Source organism: Ruditapes philippinarum, unplaced genomic scaffold (assembly GCF_026571515.1).
Source record: "Ruditapes philippinarum isolate M1 unplaced genomic scaffold, ASM2657151v2 ctg3438_1_1_1_1, whole genome shotgun sequence".
Lineage (NCBI taxonomy): Eukaryota > Metazoa > Mollusca > Bivalvia > Venerida > Veneridae > Ruditapes > Ruditapes philippinarum.
In genome coordinates this window covers 57,286-64,549 of record NW_026859150.1, presented here as the reverse complement: position 1 = coordinate 64,549, position 7,264 = coordinate 57,286, and the positions used below count along the sequence as shown (strand labels likewise).

At 34.6% G+C, this 7,264-nt stretch overlaps 1 pseudogene; it reads right to left on the bottom strand.

Annotated features, from left to right (window-relative positions):
• Nucleotides 1-1,803: 1,803 nt before the first annotated feature.
• On the bottom strand, nucleotides 1,804-7,063 carry LOC132755427 (photoreceptor-specific nuclear receptor-like; annotated as a pseudogene).
• Between the last annotated feature and the right edge of the window lie 201 nt (nucleotides 7,064-7,264).

The window sequence follows — 7,264 nt, the reverse complement described above, 5'->3', positions numbered from 1 at the left end:
AACTTTCAGACCAATTAACAGAATATTTGGATCACAACAGTAGCCACTAGAGTGTTAACAAGATTTTTCTATTTTTAGCTCCGGTGACCTACTTTTTCATCCGAGATGACCCATGTTCAATTTATTCCAAGCAATGACCTAGACAAGTTTCCTGACCAAGTTTGATGACAACTGAGTCAAATTTGTGACCACTAGAGTGTTAACAAGGTTTTTCTATTTTTAGCTCCTGTGACCGAGTTTTTCATCCGAGATGAGCCATGTTCGAACTCATCCGAGCTATCACCAAGACAAGCATCTTGATCAAGTTTGAAGATGATTGATGCAAAAATGTGACCGCTAGAGTGTTAACAAGGTTTTTCTATTTTTAGCATCGCTGACCTACTTTTTTATCCGAGATGACCCCTGTTCAAACTCATCCGAGCCATCACCTAGACAAGCATCCTGACTAAGTTTGATGATGATTGAGGCAAAATTGTGACCTCTAGAGTGTTAACATGGTTTTTCTACTTTAAGCTCCTGTGACCTAGTTTTTCATCTGAGATGACCCATGTTCGAACTCATCCGAGCTATTACCTAGAAAAGCATCTTGACCAAGTTTGATGATGACTGATGCAAAAATGTGACAGCTAGAGTGTTAACAATGTTTCTCTAATTTTAGCTCCGGTGACCTACTTTTTCATCCGAGATGACCCATGTTCGAAGTCATCCGAGCTATAACCTAGACAAGCATCTTGATCAAGTTTGATGATGATTGATGCAAAAATGTGACCGCTAGAGTGTTAACAATGCTTTTCTATTTTTAGCTCCGGTGACCTACTTTTTTCATCTGAGATGACCCATGTTCAAACTCATCCGAGCTATCAACTAGAGAAGCATCCTGACCAAGTTTGATGATGATTGGGTCAAAAATGTGACCACTAGATTGTTCACAAGGTTTTTCTATTTTTAGATCCTGTGACCTAGTTTTTCATCAGAGATGACCCATGATCGAACTCATCCAAGCAATTGACTAGACAAGCATTCTGACCAAGTTTGATAATGATTGGTTCAAAAGTGTGACCGCTAGAGTGTTCACAAGGTTTTTCTATTTATAGCTCCTGTGACCTAGATTTTCATCGGAGATGACCCATGTTCAATCTCATCCAAGCAATTGACTAAACAAACATCCTGACAAAGTTTGATGATGATTGGTTCAAAAATGTGACCGCTAGAGTGTTCACAAGCAAGCTCAGGTGAGCTAAATACCTTAGTAGAGCAACAAAAACAAGCTGGCCGCATGATAAAAGTACCTTAAAATAAAAATAAAACAAGCTGGCCGCATGATAAAAGTACCTAGAAATCAGAACCAAAACAAGCAGGTCGCACTATGAAAGACCCTTAATACAACAAAGAGCACTTAGATATACCAAACACAAGAAGTTTGTCGCTGTATAAATGGACATAGATTTTACAACCAAACAAATAAACTGATAGGATTAGGAAAGAACCTAGATATAAGAACAAAGACAAACTGGCCGCATCATGAAAGTGCAAATCAACCTGGCCTCTATGAAATGGCGTCTATTCATGCAAATAACCTGTATACTTAATTGAAATTAATAGCTTTCATAGTTTTTGGGAAAATGGACTTAAACAAAAACGTTAAGAAATGCCGACGAGAGGGTCACGACAAAAGCTCCAATTTTTGTCTTTGAAAAGTGGAGCTTAAAACTATAAATTGAACTTACCGGGATGGATTTATACAAATGTAATGGGAATATACGATGCCAACAAAATACAAGTGAACAATATTGACAATTTTATCATATTTTATTTTATTTTTAACAATACAAACAAACAAAAAATAAACTAACAGAAATAATAAAGTTAACAGATTCTTCGAAGCAAAATAGAATAAAGAAGATAATAACTTTTTATCGAATTTTTCATTGGCCAATTAAAAACATAGGACATAGCAATAATACAGAATGATACCCAGTCATTGTCATATTGAAGAACGTATTCTTTAAAGTGGATTGGTTCATAATTGAAGGTTTATGATGCAATAAATAATTGTATTAATGGTATTAAGTTAAGCTGTCGTAAGAAAAAGTTTAAGATTATAATTCATCATATAAATGTTCATACTCTATCAATTAGATCTCCCTATCAAAATTTGTTTTAAGAAATATCTTATAAGAATATCCAAAACGATAAATTTCTATTGTTTTATAAATACTTGAAGTACTGATGGAAAATGTTCCTATTGCAGACAAATCAACTTTAAAGTATTTGGTATTACTGAAGTTTGCGTTATTACGCCTCTTTTATGTACAAAAATAACAAGAGCCAAAGAGAGAAAAAATATATTGAAAAAATGTGCCGTAAATTATTTTTTATAATTGTTCTTTTGAAGTTATACGTACGACATGCATTAAAAATATTAACGTTTGATATAAGAAAGAGTTTCCCGGAGTTATGTCCCTTTGTACAAATAAGATAACCTTATGTTACAATGCTTTTCTTTTTCTTGCGGGCAACGACAGTTTTTTCAAAGTTTTCGCATTCAGGACACAGAATATAATGACCCTTCAAATTTTCATTTCGATATCCATAAAATAAAGAATTGACAGTGCTAAAAGAGAAAATGGAAAAATCTATTTAAAAAATTCACAATTTTATTGAATATTGTTCAGATTCGATTTTATTTTGTTACCCGTATATTTCAATTAAAAGTTTGGTGATCATTATAAGGGACTTTGTTTCTTTACCATAATCGCACCAAATATCTTAAATGAACTTGTCCAACTTTCAGTCTGGACAAAACCATTCATCATTTTAGGGAAATTTTCCAGGATGTTTACAGACTCAATAGCGAGCAGTACCGACCATGACCTTGGTCAGCACTAGTCACTAGTAGAATCAGTTGCCGCCCGCAGGTTAATAGTTAATTTGACAGACTTGTGTAACCTGGAAGCGCTTAGCAATCGTTTTAACTTGATTTAAACATGTCACAAAGAAGACGCTCGATCGGAATATTGCCTATGGTTCGTCGAAAGAAAACCTCTTCTATAGACCTTGGACCAACTGCCTTCAAACTAGACAATTGTAGCAGGAGCTTTCCAAACCTGAGCTTGTTAGCTGGATGGTTGGAGAAACAGTATTCAGTTAGCATGACCTGGGCTTGATCCTGTAGCAGTTCCACCTGAAGGTAGTCACGCAACCCTTTGATTTCTGTAGAGAAAAAAAAATAAACTAGATTGCATTTGAGAAAAATGCTATGCCACCGCATGGTTCAAATTTCATAGCTGTACATCAAAGGACAAGAAAGTAGGTCACATCATCAAAATCTAGGTCAAAGTTCAATTTTACAACTAAAACTGTGCACATAGTCAAAATGTCATTGCTGTACATCAAAGGACAAGAAAGTAGGTCACTGTCACCTTGGGCAAGGCATAATTTTGACCCAAGGGTTTAATAACAATCTTGATACAGGTCCACCAAACAACATTTCAAGTCAAATATCTAAGCTATAGCTTTCTCACATTCCGAAAACATTTGTTTCATTTTCTGTTTTTACTACGTGTACATAATGAGAATCACTGCCCCCGGACATGGCCAATTTTTGAAATTTGAACAACTAGAGGACCTATACATGATATTATATATCAAACATCAATGCCTTGAACCTTCAGATAATTTTTTTTTCACTATATGTACATAATGAAAATCAATGACCCCCGGGGCGGAACCAATTTTGACCCCAGGGCTATAATTTGAACAATCTTGCTAGAGGTTCACTACATAATGTTTCATGCAAAATATCTTAACTCTATCCTTTGTCAATTTAGAGAAGATGATTTTTTAAGTTTTAACTATATACATATAAGATAAACCTATGGCTCCCAGGGGTAGGGCTTATTTTGACACAAGAGGCAAACTTTGAACATCTTTGGTAGAGTACCTTTAGATTATATTATTTAACAAATATTAAAGCTCTAAGCCTTGTACCTTCAGACAATAAGATTTTTTTGATTTTTTACTATATGTATATATTGAAATCAATGACACCCAGGGCGGGGGCAATTTTGACCCAAGGGCTATAATTTGAACAATCTTGCTAGAGGTTTACCACACAATGTTTCATGCAAAATATCTAACCTCTAGCATTTGTCAATTGCTAGAAGAATTTTTTTTAAGTTTTTACTATGTACATATAAGGAAAACCAATGACCCCTGGGGCGGGGTTGATTTTGACCCCAGGGCTATAATTTGAACAATCTGGGTAGAGGTCTACCAGACAATGCCTTATGCAAAATATCTAAGCTCTAGGCCTTTTGGGTCTTTATAAGAAGGTGTTTTTAGTTTTTACTATATGTACATATAGCGAAAATCAATGACCCCGGGGCGGGGCCGATTTTGACCCAAGGGCTGTAATTTGAACAATCTTGGTAAGGGTCTACCAGATGATGCCTTATGCAAAATATCTAAGCTCTAGGCCTTTTGGATTTTTACAAGAATGTATTTTAAGTTTTTACTATATGTACATAGTGAAAATCAATGACCCCCGGGGCGGGGCCAATTTTGACCCCAGGGCTATAATTTGAACAATCTTGTTAGAGGTCTACCAGACAATGCCTTATGCAAAATATCTAAGCTCTAGGCCTTTTGGGTCTTTACAAGAAGATTTTTTAAATTTATTCTTATAATTCCTTTTGGTTGCCATGGCAACCTGATTTCTGCATGGAATGAAATTCTTTGAACAACTTTGGAAGCCCTTCATCCAAGGAACAATCCTGCCAAGTTTGGTTGAAATTGGACAAGTGGTTTTTCACAAGAAGATTTTTTAAGTTCACCATATAATCTATATAACACACACACACACATACAAACACACACACACACAAACACACACACACAGGTGAATCGCTATATGCCACCGCATCACAGATGCTGCGGTGGCATAATAAAAAGTACTGCATACAAATATACTGAAATAATACAAATAGACTTGGATGAGTCTTATAACAAAATAACGACAATTTTGCGTCATGCCCGCGTGGTTGACACGTCGAGGATAGCTTGACGCAAATTTTCAATACAATGCTTCGAAAAGGGTGTTTCGTTTATCCGTTTAAACGGGTACGGTCGTTTTTTTAGCAAATAAAACTGGTAGAAAATTAATAAACGGTAACCGAGGTTAGTATTTGACAAAGAACCGAATTTTTTAGTTGATTTAATATATTATCTTAGATTTTTATTATTTTTATCATAAGATATGACACCTTGTTTATTCAACAATGTTTTTTTCCCGATCTGATCGAGTACGGTACAACCCTAACGGATTGTAATCATTTTGAGTACACTAATGCAAATAAAATTCCATATCTTGTCATAAAGAAAATCTAAGGATTTTATTGGTACGGTCGTTAAACAGGTCGCTATTCAAACGGTTAGCATTTTTTCTAACTGTGAGATCCCTATTCGTAAGTATATTCTTTAGCTAAAAGCGTCTTTCACAAAAGAAATACAATAAAGTTTGTTTTAACTTAATAATACCATAGACTAATAAAACATTAAAGAAATATTCATATAAAGTCTTATAATAATTAAAACGACTTGTGACTGTTAACATGAACATACTAGCGCAAACAACAGCATCAACAACAAAAATATACTGTACTAACCTAATTTGAAAAGGACGAGTGCTTTTAGACAAGCATATTCAGTTAAGTCAATACGCATGGCGGCAAATCTCAGAATGATTTCTTGCAACATTCGTATCTGAGAATACAACACTGTCGCGCGTTCTGATTGGTCCGTTGTTGAAACCCCAATAGCAGACATCAAAGAACCTAAATTATAGATGTACATAATCATTTATCACATAATTTATAAGCAACTTACATTTAAATAGGTAACATTAAGCTTAATTTCCAAATTAAAAAGCGCTGATTTAAAGAAATATCATGGGTCTATACTTTAAACATTCAAATATTACCGATATTGGACTGAAATGTGCCTGTACAGCCAAACCTGTGAACAAAGGACATCCGAATAAAAGCGAAGATATGTTGAAGAGTAGTCTTTATTAACAAGGTGACTTTTATTCGCAGTTATTAATACAGGTTTGACTGTGTTTGATATCTTAATCGTATAAGTCTGCATCTCCAAGAAATGTTTTTGTTTTGAAAAGGAATAACACAAAAAGGTATGTTGACGAGTGGTCTTTATTAACAAGGTGACTTTTATTTGCAGTTATTTATACAGGTTTGACTGTGTTTCAAATCTTAATCGTATAAGTCTACATCTAAAAATGTTGTTTTTTTTTGAAAATGAATGACTCAAGAATGGCCTTGTAAAACAAATATGCTGGTAGTTTTCTGATAAAGAATGGGGAATGCACACAATCTTTGCTAAGTAGTAATTAAACCCCCATTTAAAAGTTAAAGAAAATGATTTATTCTGTTCAGCATTCCTGTTTGTTAATTAAAAGAAAAAAATTCAACATTTTAACTATTTCTAGTATCGACAATAAGGTTATGAAAAACATAATCTTAGATTTTATAAATATATTTCATAGGATATGATTTTAAGCCTTTTAAGCATTAAAGGTGCCTTTAGAGCTAGGTCCAAAAATTAAACAATTGAATTGTTTAAATAAATTTTTCAGCTAAATGAAATAACGTTAGAACAATTTTAGAACATCTTCGTTCAAATCCTTACTTGTATCTAGCGACATGGACCACTGCGCAGCAGCACTTAAGATAACTAGCTCACACCACGATTCCTCCAATAAAAGTGGCTTGATCCCGTAACGGAAGAGCGAGGAATGACGGGATATTGCGCGCCCATTTTATTGACATGAAGATTATTTTCGCCGCAGTTTCGTATGTGACGTCAATGTTGGGACGTGATACGTCTGCTCGATTATTGGAATTGCTCTCGGAATACATTCCTAAATTGGATATGTTGAACAGAGTATTACTGGGCATGTACTTTGGACAGAAGCCGTCTAGATCATGGCATGGTGTTTTAGGTGTTGCATGTCTATCAGGACTCACACTGGACGAGGTTTGTTCTGAAGAAACTGGAAAATAGAATGCATTTGTTTTGTTGAAATTGAAAAAAATCATTTTCAGGCTACTTTGTTTTCTCCCTTTATGTAATCTTTAAAAAATTTGTCAACTGTTTAGCTCACTACCCGGGAAAGAAATTAGGCGATTTTAATTGGCACATATGCAGAGCATATCCAACGAAAATAACAATGTCTTAAAAGGAATTA